Consider the following 17,784-nt stretch of genomic DNA (forward strand, 5'->3'; position numbering starts at 1 on the left):
AAAGGAGAGTATCAGATATGAGTACAGAAAATAGGAAGAATACCAAACCAGAAATGGGCTAGGGGCAAAGGTAAATCCAGGGTCAAAACCCAGGTTAATAAGTGCCCTGGTATTTATGTTAGAGCAAAGGGGGGTTGAGCTGGTGGATTGTTACAGTGTATCATTCATCAGGCACAACAACAGAGGAAGATAGACTGAGAAGAGAAAAAAATGAGTGGAATCAGAGTAACAGAGTAATATTTATGGGGGAATTTGAATCTGCCAGGGGCAGATTTGGTGATTCTGAGCTCCAGATTAGAAAGGGAGCAAAACTTGAGTTTCTGCAGCATGAGGAGTTCAGCCAACCAGTTCTGGATTGTATCAGAAAAGACAGAATTCTGGGCAAAGACCTAACTTGTACAGATTGTGTCATGGATATCCAGGTTCAGGTAGCATTTACCAATAGCGAACAGGCCAGGGGGAAGCTTTAAAAAAAGAAGGGTCTATATCATTTTGTCTTTTATTGAAAGAGGTTATGGTATGGAGGAGATACAAGTGGCTAGAAGAGATGTCTTAGAGCTAAGGAACTCAAAAGCCAGACTCTATTTCTCTACCCAGACTGAGAGTGTTTCTGATGGGTTGGGTATAACCTTATCCCAGCCTTTAAGATATCTTATGACTTATAGTAGAGCTAGTAAAACAATAGAAAATGTTATTAGCAGGAAATGGGATATCCTGAAGGTTATACCGGGCCATGAAAGCTGGCTTACTGATAGACCTAGGTTTACTTATCGTAATTGCAGTAACCTAAAAAAGTTATTATGCTACAAAGATTTTTCTCTAAATAATAACACTGCACCTGTCTTTAACAAAAAGGGTACCTTCCCCTGCTATAATTGTTCCTGCTGCTCAAATATAAATCAGTCTACTGAGTTTAGACATCCTGTGAATGGCAAAAAGTTTGTTTTTTGCTATAGTGCAACATGTAATACACCATCTATTATATATCTTGCCACTTGTAACAAATGCTTGGGTTTCTATGCTGGGAAATCGACTAGAAGGCTAAAAGGATAATAGAACACAGGTCTGAGATTCGGAGAGGAATACTCTTTGGCTAAGCACATTAGTGAAACTGATGATACACATCAGTTTAGCTTTAGAGCTATACATGTAGTATACCCAAGTGTTAGACGTGCAGGTTTAACAAATAGTGTGGATCTGAAAGAATATGAGTGGATTATTTGTCTGGAAGCGGACAAATACCCAGGTCTCAATAAACAAGTTATTTTGAAATCGGTTCTGAATTTAAACAACAAAAAGTAAAGAAAAAGTGACTATGTACTATATACATGTTTGTGATTGCTACTATGCTTTTAAAAGTCTAATTGTTACTCTTAATTGTTGCTGTTGATAGGCTGCTGTGTCATGTGGTGTGTTTGAACGGTATTTAAAAATGCTGTTTTTATGGCTGTTTTATGTAAGACACTGAAGAAGGATAGTTTGTATCTGAAAGCGTTGTCATTTTATTAAAAGTTTATTGATGGTGTGGAGTACTACTTTTTTCCTTTATTGGTAGTCTATATTTAGATTCTTCCCCATTTTACAATGCTCTGTTATGACTTTATTTAACAACAAATGATAATTTGTTCCATATGACTTTCTTTTGTTACCCTTTTGTTCTATTGCCATGATTGGGTTTTCTTCTGACTATGAACTCTGTCTGCATCAACTCCAATATATAATTTATACATCATTGGAAAGCAAGTTATTGGTCTATAGTTTTTAGGATAGCTTGCAGGTTCACTCTTAAGGAGGTGTATCAGTTTTGCCTGTTGTTAACCAGGTTGATGTCTGTTTGTGATGTGCATGTAAGTAGTTCTTACTCAAGGCTAAATCTTCACGTAAAGATGTTAATACCTTTAGCCAGAAGTTTGGTACTACATATGGGCCTGAGGTTTTCCAGTTAGGAGCTTTTCTTAATTTTGTTTCAGTTTCTCTGGCCATAACATCATCCCATTTCATATCTAGTACATTTGAATGCCTTACTGTTTCTTTTATTCTTCTATCCATTCAGCATATTTATTATCTTCAACAGGGTCTTCATAGATATTTCTCCAAAATGAGTATATTTCTACTTTTTTCATAGTGTTTCTATTCCTTTTTCTTTGTTTCCCAATTCTCTATAAAACTTTTGGGGGTCATCAATGAATTGCTTATTTTGCACTTTATATTTATCTGTATATCTTCTAAGTTTTCTGCCTGTGCTGATATCTTTAGTTTATCTGTAATAGTGTATGATAGAGTCTAGTCCCCCCTGATGTGCTGCTTTTATCACTTCTATCTTTCTAAGAATTTTTGTTGATCTGTTCCCTCTTCTATACTCTTCTAACAGTGACACTTCCCGTCTTAATTGCTTTGTAGTTTCCGTATTCAGTGTTTCCATGATGGCATTTTATTTCTTCCCTTCCTTTCCCTTAGTGCTCTATATTTTTGTAGTAAGATTTAATCTATTATTAGTTTAGCTGCACAGTAACATCTCCTATTTACTTCTGTTATATCACACAAAGTTCTGTTAATAGTCTTGATTACTGTATTCATTTGTTTTATCAGACTTCTAACATTTTGGGTCTTATCGACTTTCTGTGATCTATTTCTTTTATCTATCTTAACATGTTTATTCATCTTTATTAAATCAAGCAATTCTTTTCTTTGAATCTTAGATCATTTCACTTCTCAACCACCTCCTCCAACACAACCTTCTCATTCCCACTCAGCATGGTTTCTGTCCCCACCACAGCATATCCACTGCCCTCCTCTCTTTCACTCATACCATAGCCAAGGCCCTTGGTAACAATCAGCTAATATCCTGCCTTTTCCTTGACCTTTCCAAAGCCTTTGATACAGTCTCTCACTCAATACTCCTTTCTAAATTATCTAACCTCAACCTATCTTCTTCCCCCCCTTGCCTGGCTCTCCAGATATCTCTCAGGTAGGAGGCAATCTGTCAAATGGCTCTCCTCATGCTCTCCCTTTATATCTGTTCCAATTGGTGTTCCACAAGGCTCTATCTTGGGTCCCCTCTTATTCAACATCTTTACTAATGAACTCTTCACCTTTTGCAGACAATCTTCTCTTATACAATATGCAGATGACTCTACACTCATCTCAATCTCCAGTAGTATAACAGACCTTCTCACCCTTACTCAAAACTCCTTTCTATCCACAGAGAAATGGCTATTTGACAGTCTTCTTATCCTTAACCCCAAGAAGACCAAGCTCTTGCTCTTTCTTCTCCGCTCACTTTCCAACCATAAATCTACATTACTATAACACCCTCCAACAACACTATCATAAAACCTGAACCACACACAAAACTGTTAGGCATCATTAATGATGACAAACTCAAATTTAACTTACACTTACTGCAAGGAATAAAAAAAAACACACCAGAAACTTGGCTTGTTCTATCGCAACAAAATATTTCTTACTCCAAATGCTAGACTCTCCTTAGCACAGTCCTTCCTCCTGCTCACACTTCTCTATGCAGCCCCAGTACTAACCTATATACAAGCTACTACCATGAACAAACTGCAACAAACTTACCACAAAATTGCAAGATTCATTACAAACTCCCCCTACAACTCCCATCACTACCTTGCCCTGAATTCATTACAATGGCTCAAATTCCCTCAACTACTGCTACTTTTTCAGTTTCAGGTTATACACTCCGTTCTATACAGACCTTCATCCTGTCCAGCTCTCTCTACTTTTTTATCTACCTACACCCCTTCTAGAACCCTACACACCTCTAACCAACAACTTCTGAATGTAGATCATCCAAAGAAGAACATAGGCAAACTACAATACAACTGCTCAATAACCCACACTTTGAACAAACTTCCTCTACACATATGCTTCATCATACACCCTGCACATTTTAAAAAGGAACTCAAACATTATCTTCTCAATACTAAATCATGTCCCTGCTTAGAACCTACATAATTTTCTTCTTTATCCAATGGTGTTTCTTCTCTCTGAACTCCTGAAAGCATCTATACCTTCCTAGGAAGCCTAGGCAAGAAATCTGATCACTTGTATATAACTTGTTTGATCACTTATATATAACTTGTTTGTACATATATATAAAAAAATAGTTCATTTACTTATTTCTTTGAGACTATTCTCTTAGGGTAATCTAAATACATTTAATTCAAATTTGTACTAATATGTTTTGGAGTGAAACTTGGTTATGTTACTTTCTATTTTTGTTACTAATGTAATCCTTAATTGTTTTGTAACTGGAGCTTTTCTCCTCGAGTCTCCACTGAAAACAGACCCCTGGCCCATCTGGACCAACCCATTTAACAAATGTCAATAAATAAATAACTGCATAAATAAATAAATAAATAAATAAATAAATACATTTTCTTCTAAACTGAGGGCACATTCTTTGTTCTCTGTTTCCTGCAGGAATTCTACAGAAGTTCTAAAACATCTTCCTGCGACAAATTCTCTTCAGTTGCATCCTGCATCATCCATTGCTCTTTCTTTTGGGAACTCACTGGCCTATCACTCCACAGCATTGACTGCATCAGAATTGCAAGTGTTCCTTCCCTTACTGTGGAACTCCAGTTGAACTTTTGTACTGGTTTCCTACTGAGGGCTCCAGTATATCTTTCATGTGGAAACTGATCAGATGCTTCCCATTTCATCTGTTTCTCCTTAATTTGGGGACTCATTGTTCCTTCATGCTGTAACATTACCAGAGTTGGATTTTCTACAATAAATCCTTCACATGGCAGGTGATCTATAACTTCAGTTTCTGTCTCTTTAATTTCTCTATTATTAATCCTCTTTTCTACTTTCCCCTTTGATTTCTTATTTTTTATATTGTGAAATTTTCCATATCTGGATGCCTTTGCCTGTATTTCTCTTCAAATATCTTTGGTGCTGCGTTTTTGTATTGATTAGCTTTGCTTTCTGCTTTGCATAAATATTGCACCATATTAAATGTCTTTTTCTTTCCTGTGCCCATATTTCTTCTTCTTCAGATGTTTCCGGTGCCACCTGTTTAACTTCTTATAGGTTCATAGGTGTTTACTAGGCTAATGACCACAGGGGCCTTTTAAGCCTAGGCATACAGGGACTCGCCCAACATGGGGCTCACACCCATGACCTTGAGATTAAGAGTCTCATGCTCTACCAACTGAGCTAGCTGGGCTACTTTACTAATCTTCTGTTCTGCATTCCCCCTTTGTGATCTTAGTTTTTGAATTGTGAAAATTTTCCATATCTAGATGCCTTTGCTTATATTTCTCTTCAAATATCTTTGGAGCTGATTTTTTTTTATATTGATTAGTTTGACTTTCTTCTTTGCATAAATATTGCACTGTATCTGATTTCTCTTTCCCATGTCCATGTTTCTTTTTTACACCTTTCAAAAATCTCTAGGTTTTGTTCTTTATAGTTTTACACTTCCTCTGTTACTTTTATTTCCAAACAGCCCAAAGTTTCTTGGTCTATATAATGCTTTTCATGGATCTACAGTATAAATTAACACAAATTTGCATTTGAAGCTTTTGACAGTTTTTCCTGAGCAAGTATTTTTCTTTCCTCTAATTTCTCTCTTAATCTTTTTGAATATCTTCTATCTGGAAATTCTGGTCTTCTTTCATAATAATAACAATACATAATTTCTTCCATATCATCAATAGTCTACTCTATCATCTTTATGACTCTTTTTTGGCCTGCCAGTTTTTGTGCTTTTTCTTGGGCTACTACTTCCTTCTACAACAGGGAGGTCATCCTCCCCCTCAGCCGGAAGGAATGTTTCCATGTCTTGGGGATTCTACGCTGTCATTTGTTTTCCAGTCCTGGCACCAGTGCACATATCAGGATTAGGCACTTTTTTATGATGGAACTTTTGTACCCAGCTGTCTTTTTTATTTTTTTAACCTACATCTCTCCACGGTATATGCTATATAAAATACAGTCTATATATATATATATATATATATATATATATATATATATATATATAGGAAATACTCGCAAACACTGGCTAATGCACAATGTATGTACTGTACCTGTGTACTATGTATGTATTCTACCTATGTTCCAAATTTCAGCTGTACACCACAAATTTAGTAATTACCTTTATTTTTAAATTAATATTTTCTGTTTGTTCTCGCCACTGTAACTGTTGATGTGCTGCATACCACTGTAAAAACATGTCTATTGTAATTTGCGTGTATACTGATCATGTCTAAATATCTAAATGTATCTGTAATTTTTCTATAAGGAGCTTTTCTCCCTGAGCCTCTGCTGAAAAAGAGCCTTTTCTGCTCAGTCAGACACCCCCGGTTAACAAATGTACAATAAAATAAAATAAAATAAAAAAATGAAATTAGTATTATTTCAATCTTTCATGTCAGCCAGAAATGCTCTTCGCAGCACCTGCAATGTGTCTAGTAATGACTCCTTCTCCAATTTGTATGGGGTTACATGTATTGGTAACAGGTTACTATCACATAGTCGAACTTGTACAAGTTCGAACCCCATATGGTCGAGAGCATAAGTTCGAATTTGTACAAGTCTGTGCGTTTAAACAGAAATCTCCATAAGGGGATGTTTCCATTCATTTAAATGTGGTGCAATCTCGGAGATGGTATACTTAAGTATCAGGGGGTGTGGGGAGGCACAACAGTTTATTTTGTTTTTACTTCCTTGTTTTTTTTTTTATCAATAGTCGAAGTTTTGTAACTTCGAACGGAATGGTTCAAACATTCCATGTTCGAAGTTATAAAACTTCGACTATGTGATATAGACCCATTGGTAACATATCTAAATACGATTGCAGATTCTTTTTTATAAGACCCATTGCTCCTGCTTCTATTGGAACTGTCTGGGTATCTTTCTTCCACACTGATCTCATTTCTGTCTGCAAATCCTGATATTTTATGACTTTGTGTCTCAATGTACGCAAGACACTGTAGTCACTGGGTATGGTGATTTCAATGATCAATGCTACTGTTGTCTTCTTTTCATGGACCACTACATCTGGTTTTCTAGCATCTATCTTTTGAACTGTTGGTAATAGGTGATCCTATGTGATGTAGACATCATCATTTTCTATGATGCTTTGTGGCTCATGTTTCCAGTGTTTTTCAGCCACTTCAATACCATAATGTTTGCTCAGTCTCCAGTACAACCGTCTTGCCACATTATTATGCCTTTCAGTATACAGTCCTGTTGCCGTTAGTATGTCACAACCAGCAATGAAGTGTGCAACTGTTTCCAATTCTGTTTTGCAAAACCTACATTTGTCTGTTTCTCTCACAGGTTCAATGGACTTTGTAAATCAACGTCTATGTAGCCCACTATCTTGGGCCTCCAATATTAACCTTTCATCTCTTGGTTTAAATTCACCTCTCCTTAACCGATCCTGCATTCAGTCCTGAGCATCATGAGGTTCTTCCAGAAGTTTTCTGTACTTGTAACTATGTTTATGCTTTTTCCACATTTCTTACCTTCTCATCTGGTCCTTTCACCTTATATTCTTTCCTTTGTTTTTTGGCACATTCAGTTGCTCCCTGATTTTTATCTACTTCTGGTTTGATTTCCATTCCTGCTTGATGCTGATATGCTTCTGCTAGATTTAGCAGAGAAGTCATCTTAGATTTATTCTCCTCATGTTTCAAAACTTTAACTATGTTTGAGCCTTGTGAGGGGAGCAGATATTTGTGCAGTCCATAAAAACAAAGTAGAGAGAAGGCTCCATGGTTCAGGTGCAGATACAAAATACTTTATTGGTAAAGAAGGTAAAAATGTGAGCGCTTTCACATTCAAACCTAAGAACGCTTCATCAGACATACTCCAAGTGTAACAGCATGAGTTTAAATATAACTAACTACCAATCATATTAAAAAATTAACCCTCAAAGGGTGGCTCACTGACAAAACATTTAAAAGACCCTCTGCATAAGAGTATACATTATCTGTGCTTCTATTGTCATAAAATCACATATAGTAAAATATTTGCATATAAACACAAACAACAACAAACACTTTTCAAACAGATAAACCTCTAAAAATACTATACATATAAATAAAAACATTGGTATGTTAATAAATGTTGACAACCCTAATAACTAACACACAAATAACATCATGTAAACATAAAATGAAATGTGCAAAATATGCAAGGTAAACATTCATACTAATGGACAAAACACTTCATAACCATATTTTAACATCTGAGAGGTCTAGCAACCAAAAAGGTTTAAGGGAAATTCTATCATTCAGTCCACAGGTTTTATCAGCTTGTAGTCTGATGATCCATTTAATCTCAAGTTGTTCAGTATAGTTCATAAAATTCCCTAATCTAATGCTCTTATTCACTAGTTCATCTACTAGAAAGGAGAATTTATGTGAAAGGTCATTGTTAAGTACATGACGAGCTAATGCATTGGTGTTATCCTCCCTATTTATTGCATACAAATGTTCTCTAGCCCTCTCTCTCAGAATCCTGTTAGTCTTTCCTATATAAAAGGAAGAACACTTTGTGCAAGAAGCTAAGTATACTAGATCACACATCCTACAGTCCGCATAATGATCAAACGTATAGACCTTATGTGTCACTGGATGTGTAAAAATATTGCTGTTGGCCATGTACATACATTGATTGCAGTTTCTGCAAGGAAAAGTTCCTTTTCTCTGGGACTGAGCTCTGTTAATATTCTCCCTCTCATAACAAAGCATTCTTTTCAGGGACATCTTATTTTTGTATGCATATTTTGGTTTAATTCCTGTAATATTAGCGATTTCTTCATCCACTGTCAAGACTCCCCAATTCCTAGTTATTACTTCTTGAATGGCCTTATTATTACTAGAGTATGGGATGGTAAGTCTAACATCATGGGATCTTTCATTGCCTAACTTATCACGAGATAGATTAGTTTCATAACTTCTCTTAAAAAATGGTCTGCCTTTGTTCCTTCTGTCTATTACTTTCTCGTCTCTTAAAACACTACTTTCTTTCTCTTTGTATTCTCTGCTTAAGAACTTATTCTCTAATCTTAACAATGTAGTACTGCATACATAATCTGAGGTGGTCAACCTAGAGACTCTGAGGCCCTGTCCTTGTATAATGTTCATGTACACATGAGAAGGATGCAAGCTGCCTCTATGTAAAAGATTGTTTTCCTGCATATCTTCCTAAACATCTCAGTTTCTAGGGTTCCACTTTTTTGTTGATGTAAACATATAACAATTCTATCCTATCAGGGGATATGTTTGCTGAGAATTCAAGAAAAGCTGTTGTTTTATTAATACCACCTAAAAAGGCTTCAAATTTGATAAAAGATCCATCCCATAATAAAAAAAAATCATCCATGAATCTTTTGTAAAAGGGGATGTTTCTGGTATATTGTGAATTATTCAAAATATGTTCCATCTCCCATTGGGCCATCACCAAGTTGGTGTAGGAATTGGCACAAGAAGTTCCCATCGCTACACCCTTTATCTGTAGGAAATACTTGTTACTGAAGGAGAAAACATTATTCCTCAAAATGAGTTCAAGTAACAGACTGTATCTTAGTATGTCATCATTAGGAATACCTTTATTCACCAAAAATAGTCTAACAAAATCCAACCCAATTTCATTGGGGATAGAGGCGAACAAAGTTTTCACATCCAGAGTATCTATGATCTCCTTTGGAGGAGATACCTAGTAACTATGAGCCTGTTATCAGTTTGTCATCCAATGTCTATTGCAATATTACTAGCTTATCATTTCTTTAATGTGACATAGGCAGTGTATTCTTCAAGGGCAACAGGCACTTTATATGTAGATGAAACAATGAAATATAAAGTTGTTTGCTAGGAGGAATGTCTTCATTAGTTGCAGATCTCTTTAATGTGGAATTATTTAGATGACTTTTACGTCTGCAGAGATGGTGAATATTTACTGATATTGGTGGATTGTAATGACAGAAGTTTGGGTAGACTTTTATGATGGAAATGTTCTGAATTGGGCAGTTTTGTCATTATTGGTTTATGCATTTTGTTTCATTGCTTACTGGAAAAATATTTCAAAACAATAAATTTAAAACACGCTCTAACAAGTGCACTGTATTATACAAGGAATATAATTCAATGCAATCAGGAAGGTGAATCAAGGAACACATGTATGTTTGTATGGTCCTACATATGTGTGCAAGGGGCCTATGAGTTGAAAACAGCCCAAAGGTAAACTTTATTCCCACCCACACTGGCCAGATGCATTTTCTTTGAATCTGGATTTCCATGCCATTTCAACGAATGTGAGTTTCAAAGTCAGAGAAATTTTAATGCTAAGTATGTTTTCATTGTGAGACTGTATTGCTTTGTTTAGTAGATGTCTATCAATGTTTGTGCTATAAAATTTAAAATAAAAGTTTTAAATGAAATCCAAATAATCATTGTATAAGTAAAGCATAAAGCAGTGTGATGCCACACCATTGGACCAGTAATCATCATCAGTGAGGAGCATACACTGGGAGGATTACAAGTATATGCACTATATTACCAAATGCAGCTCTCTGCATCAAGTGCAATTTCTCTTAAGAGCACACAGAGACCTCAGTCAGTCTGGGGGTGGTTTCCCTACCTTTCTCCAGATCCCCAATAAGACTCCCCACTGGCACAGCTACAGAGTTGAGATCTCAGCTGAGTGACCAAGCTGAGACCACTAGCACTCTCTCTGTCCAACCAGTGCTTCATGTCCCTGTCCAAGTAGCTGACACACACACACACACACACACACACACACACACACACACACACACACACACACACACACACACACACTCTTTGGGGTTTGATTCACACACCACACACACACACACACACACACACACACACACACACACACACACACACACACACCTGGGAAAGGTTGGTACAGGTTTACTAGCTATGCCCCCTTCTGCCCAGACTATAAGGTAGTTACCACTGCCACCAGTCACCTCCTTATCAGCTGCTTTAAGGCCCTTAACAAAGGGTGTCCAATCTTACTGTGTAATATTAATATTAACACAAATGGTAGTTTGACCAAGAGTAAGGCTATTAGGAGTGGCCCCACACAGTGTCACCAAATAAATATGCAAGTACTCTCAAAACTTAAATATCTCTACACAGATCAGCCACAATGAAAGGTTTAAATATATCTAATAACAAATAATGAAAGAACAAGACAATACTAAATATATATTCACAGTGACATCAGAGTTCAAAACCACAGGAAATATTTAAAACAACATTGCAGGACAGTCTCAAATAAATAAAGAAAAATATCTAAACTAAGCTTCACCATATTCCTGGCTGTATATAAGAGAATTACTATACCCTAGAAATTTACTTCATTAGAGCAAGGCAGATGTGGTGAATGGATCTTCAAATTGTTTTCAGGTCCAAGACAGAATGCAAAGTGCTCTGCCTCACTAAGAGACTTCTAAAATTAATATCTCAAACTTTACTGCTGGGCTAGCTTGCAGAATGACATCATTTCTTGTCATTTGACTTCTAGTCCCCAGGCCCAAAACAACCATTGATGGAAGTTGGTAGCATTTAGCATCTACCTGTAAAAATACATAAGCCTCAAATCTTTGACAAATGCTGGAAGTCATAAAACAATTGCGTTCCTTCATTCCAAACTAGTAGTTAGTTCACCATAAAGACAATGCAGAAAGCTTCTCAGCACAGACTTTCTGTCTCTAGCTGCATTGAAATCTGAAAGATACAATCTTTTATTGTGTAGCTTATAAAGTAATTTAATTTCAACTATTTTCCTAAAATTTGCTGGACTGAAATTAATCTCTTGTATTCCAGTTACCAAAGTTAAAATATATTAATTTAAATAGATACAACAGTGCATGTACATTTCTGTTTTCGTCTGGTGGGGCAAACTGTGACTGCATTTCAAAAAATATCTTTTCAACACACATGCCTAAACAAACCAGTTTGATACCTTACAACTCTCTTTTTGCGCGGTTTTGCACACTGAGCAGCGTCGGGCAGCACCGCCTAAACAGGTTTAAACTATTCCAGGCTCCACAAAGTCTGGTCTTCACTTTTTCCCTTAGAACTGTTCAAACTCTCAAAGTAATCACTCTATTCTCGTTCTAAAGCCCTGCACGTGCTCAGCTCTTATAAAGAAACACTAACTAACTAAAGCACTACACCCTCCTTGACTTCTCATAAGTATTAGACTCCCGATTGGTCCTTCCTGATCAAGTGAAAAATCAGTTCCCTTTCCTAATCATCTGATCAGTAAAAAAACAGTTCCCTATACTAATCTGGTATGTCCAAGGGTCAGATTCAAGGCTACTCTCCAGTCCAGCTGGTGAATCTGGGAATTTTGAGGCAATGTTACAATTGCCTTATGTACACAGACAACCCTCTCCTCCTTCCAACAAACTCTAATACATGTGAGAGATGCAGTTACACAGCCAAACTGGAGGCAGAGTTCTCTCAACCCAAGACTGGCACAGTCAGTCAGGAGGAAAAGGTAACCACCCACACAACAAATCTAGTCTCACACAGACCTATTGCATCTGCATACCCAACATATAAACACACAAAAACATACTCGGAGGCTCTAAATAAAAATCTGCCTAAACAGCAAAGACCTCCTAAGCAGATATCCAAGCAACAGCCACCCCTCAACAATACCCATGAATCACATATCTCACAGAATCAGTGTGCCTCACAACCACAGCCCTTAAGGCCAAACAACACACCAAATACACTTGTTATAGGGGACTCTATTGTCCGGCACACTGACGTCCTGCTCACCAGACTGAACAAGGAGAAGGTCACTGTAAGCTGCCTGTCGGGTGCCAGGATCTGCCACATAACACAAGCACTCAGGTCACTCCAAAGCAAGTACAAGTATGACTCCATCATTGTCCATGCTGGTGTGAATGACCTGAGATGTACCTCCCTGGACTACATGAAAAGAGACATAGAGGAGCTCTCTGACCATGTAGCCCAGGCTGGTGTGACCCTGACCTTGAGTAGCATCTTGCCCTCACCAAGAATGATGCCACAGTATAAAGACAAAATGATCAGTTTCAACAATTGGCTAAAGTATTGGTGTCATTCAAAGGGGATCCAGTGTCTGTCAGCCTGGGATGACATGCTCGACAAGCCACGTTGCTTCACTAGGGACGGCTTGCACCTGTCACCCTTGGGCTTTCGTATACTGGCCAAGGCTCTTGCCATGCCCATAGTGCCTTTTTTAGGCAAGGCTCAAAGGACAAACCCACCTCCATAGACAACCCAAGGATAAAAAAACTAAAGGTAATGCTACCCAATGTCAGAAGTCTAAACCTCAAGATGCACGCACTCGAGGCTCTCCTCAGTATGGAGAAAATCGATGTCTGTGCAGTAACAGAAACCTGGTTCAAGGCTCCTGAGAGCACCCCAGCACTACCAGGTTATAACTCATACCATGCATTTCGGCCCCAAAACTTGGACCGAAGCACACAAGGAGGTGGAGTATCTATATTCATCAAAGATACCTACACCTCCAGGTTAGTGGCACTGCATGAAGCATCGGAAACCATCCATGTGCAACTAACAGTGGGCAAAACTGCCTTTCAGTTTGTAGCCTGCTACAGAACACCCTCCCTATTACAGGAACCCCACTTGGCATTCCTGAGAACACTGGAGAATGTGAAGGTCTCTCCAAGCACTATGTTATTGGGTGACTTCAACTACCCAAACATTGACTGGGAAAACTACTCAAGCCCTAACACCCTCGCCCAACGGTTCCTTGAATTTATAAACTCTAATGCAATGGAACAACTGGTCACCACTCCCACAAGAGGGAACAACATATTGGACCTGGTCATCACCAACATGGGGACACTATGTTCCACACCAGAGGTAAACCCCTCATTGGTAAGATCAGACCATAAAGAAATTTCCCTGAACATCCATATCCCGTCCCCACCCCCAGCCAAGGAAATCACTGTAAAGAATTTCTCAAAAGCCAACTTTGCACTTCTCAAGACTGAGGTGGAATCCTTCAAAGCCCCTGGGCCAGAGGATAATACAGCCCAATCTGCAGAATCCTTTACAAATGCATTCTATGAGCACCTGCAAGAATGCATGGATCGTGCTATCCCAAATAAAACCAAAACTCACTCCTCCAAAAACAGGAGACCGGTCTGGTGGACCCCGTCAATAAATAAGCTATACAACAGAAGGAGGAAGCTACTACATGACAGAGCAAAATCCCAAAAAAGGAAGGCATCTCTGATCAGTATTAGCAAGAAACTTCAATCCCTCATAAAATCATCAAAGGCCAGTTTCGAAAGAAAAATTGCCCTAGACACTAAAGATAATCACAAGGCCTTCTTTAGTTATGTCAGGAACATGGGCGGAAACTCCCAGATATGCTCTGAATTGTTGCATAACGGTACAAAATATACTGAACCTACAGACATAGCCAACATCCTGGCAGACAGATTCAGTGCAAACTTCTCCCCCCCCTTCCCCCCCAAAGGAGAAAATGCTTATCCTAACTGAATGTAACCTCCCTGACATCACAGATGCACAGGTGAAAGCTGCCCTCTCCAAATCAAAAAACACAGCATCTATGGGACCGGACGGTGTCCCAGGCTGTGTCTTACATGAGCTCCAAGAACTGAACCCTCACATTAAGTCACTGTTCAAACTTAGCCTTACTACAGGATATGTACCCAAAGAATGGCGTACAGCTACAGTGGTCCCACTCCACAAAGGTGGTGCCACAATGGACCCCAGAAACTATCGCCCCATAAGCCTGACTAGTCTGGTCTGTAAAGCTATGGAGCGTATTATCATGGAACTCATAAACAAAGACATTGAGAGCCTCCAGACACTGGACCCTACCCAATTTGGCTTTGTTAAGGGCAGATCTTGCCTCTTAAACCTAGTTGATTTCTTTGAAACAGTTACCAAAGCCATAGATGAGGGCAAGGTAGTCCACACAGCCTACCTGGACCTCACAAAAGCCTTCGACACAATACCCCACTCGGGTATCATAAATAAGCTTACCAGCTTAAATATCAACCCCTATATCACAAGATGGGTTGCAAACTGGCTCAGAGATAGAACCCACATGGTCAGAATCGCAGGTGCCATGTCTGAATCCAAACCAGTTACAAGTGGCATCCCACAGGGCTCAGTTCTGGGACCTCTCTTGTTCAGTATATACTTCTCTGAGGTTCAGGCTAACACAGGGGAATTATGGCTGACAAAGTTCGCAGATGACTGCAAACTGGGGGCCATAATCGAATCTCCAGCTGACACAAGCATCCTCCACAAGGGTCTCACAGAGACGGATGCTTGGTACCAGAGCCACGGCCTCAAGCTAAATGCTAAAAAGTGCATAGTCATCCCCTTTGGGAAAAACAAGGTGCCCACAAATTACCACATAGGTGGCAATCCATTACGTATGGAAGAAGTAATTAGAGATTTGGGGACCAATGTAGATAGTAATCTCTCCTTTGATAATCACATTGCCAAAGTGGTTAGAAAGACCTTCTATATAGCCCACCTTATCATGAAAGGGTTGGCATCTAGATCAAGAGAGGTCATTGTGCCCCTCTACTCGTCACTCATCAGGCCCATAATTGAATACAATGCCCCTTTTGGGATGTACCTTACCCGACACCTGCAGCAACTGGAGAGACCCCAAAAGTACCTCACCAAGAGGATCATGGGCTACAAACAGATGTCCTATGCAGCTCGACTAAAGAAACTCCAGCTCTACTCAGTTGCTTGCTGCCTACTTAGAGGCGATCTATGCCTGATGTACAAAGCCATGTCAAACCCAGAATTAATGGACATGCTCCACCTCAAAAAATCCAAGTCCCTTAGAGCTACATGCTCCAGGGACCTAAACCTCAGCACAAAAATAAATAGGACATGCTGTAGGGACAGATTTATTTCCCAGAGGCTCCCCTCACTCTGGAATAGAATCCTAATTCATGTTAGACATAGCCCCTCGCTGACCCTCTTCAAGCGAAATTTGGACGCGTGGATGGGAAATCGCAAATTCACCCCTGGGATCCCCAGTGTCCCTGCTAGACAGAGGCACAGTAAACTAATCTTAAAAGGGTACCTTCTGTGACCTACTTTACAGAGGCACAGTAGGCTAATCTAATAGGGAGGCGGAAGCCAAATACACTCTGGCTAGGCTTATAAATGCCCTAGGGCAGATAGCCTAGTATCTACCTATGAACCTATGATATACACATGACATACAGTTCTAATACATTTGTAACACAAGCATCTTACACAAATCATTTCGATATTCACCATTGAGATAGAATTATTTACAAAACTCCAGCTAGTTGGGCTGGCAGTATCTCCTTTCGTGACAAGCAGTATGCACATTACAATGTTAATTGTAAATGTGGAGAAATAGCCAGGTAATGCGACACTGGAATGGCTGCAAGGGGGGTAGGCTGTGTTTGGGGGGCCCCATTTGACATGATTTTGTGAGAGGGGGGTGGCAAACTGAAAGACACTAACTCTAGCTATGCTACTGGAAAGAGGCAATGCTTCCAGTCTGCAAGGTCTTCCTTAGTTAAACAATGTCCTGAGTACTGCATGCAGTTCTGGAAGTCATATAAGAAAAAAATACACCAGGCTGCTGGAAGGAATCCAGATGAAAGCTAACAACCACAAGATCTGTGGGATGGAGGGGAAGGAATATTACCAGAAGATGAAAGAACTATTGCTCTTCTCACTTGAGACCTGAAGAGATAAGGGGCATGATACTGGTGCAGAAGGTCATATCAGGAATATGTGAAGGGGTGATTCTGAAAGGAAAGACTTAGAGAGAAACAATGTACACAGGCAGCATATTAAAGTAAAAACAAAACCCAGAATCCCAGCTAACCATGGAATGTTTAGGAAATACTCTAAGGCTAACTTCCTACTATTATGTCACAACTCCAAGCACCCCTAAACCCTGAGATCCCTGCTGCCTATTTGGAACTGTTCACAGAAACCCTAAACAAGCATGCTACTAGCTGCATAGAGGTAGCTGTACCTACCAGGAATAAGCACAGAAATAACACAAAACAAGCTACGCTGATGGATTCACAGCATCAGTAGACTGTGTAACAGAAGGAAGAAAATCATGGCAAAATTTAAGAGGTGCAACACGTAGTAGGATAAAAGTGCTTTCATCAAACCAAACAAACAAGTCCGTGGACAAACAAAGTAAAATCAGAAGAATAGGTCACATTCTTAGCTGGATGATGTTCTTTATTTAGTGCTTAGTCAGTTAATAAAACAATGACTTCTTCAGAATGTTGTAACATACTTTACATTCACCTTATATACTACCATTTGTTTAATCAATTAAGTCAATTAACATTCCCTCCAAAAACATTTTTAAAAAACATTTTTAAAGCCATACCCCCTGTTAAATGGTTACTGATGTTAAGTTTCATTACAAAAAATAAAAAACCCTATATTTTATATATATGCACACATTCCTTAAAAGCAATTCATATAAAATACATATTTTGCCACAATTAATGAAGAAAAGTCACTAAAAAACTAAGTGAATAAACAAACAAGATATGAGGCAGAATAACCAATATATACTTAAAATATACATGTTGTTCTATTATTATTACAAATGGTAATCTGATTTTAACTTGAGGTAACTAGATAAAGAACTTACCTCATTCAATCCAGGGGGGGCTTGTGGGATTAACCCTTAGTTGCCACATCATTTCCTTGAACTCTAGAAATAGGT

General features: G+C 38.6%; 1 non-coding gene across 1 annotated transcript; it reads right to left on the reverse strand.

The window, feature by feature from the left end:
* Positions 1-5,127: 5,127 nt before the first annotated feature.
* On the reverse strand, positions 5,128-5,200 carry TRNAK-CUU. Its single transcript has one exon. It is a non-coding gene; the product is annotated as a tRNA-Lys (tRNA).
* Between the last annotated feature and the right edge of the window lie 12,584 nt (positions 5,201-17,784).

Source organism: Protopterus annectens, chromosome 13.part0 (assembly GCF_019279795.1).
Source record: "Protopterus annectens isolate FY-2018-M chromosome 13.part0, PAN1.0, whole genome shotgun sequence".
Lineage (NCBI taxonomy): Eukaryota > Metazoa > Chordata > Ceratodontiformes > Protopteridae > Protopterus > Protopterus annectens.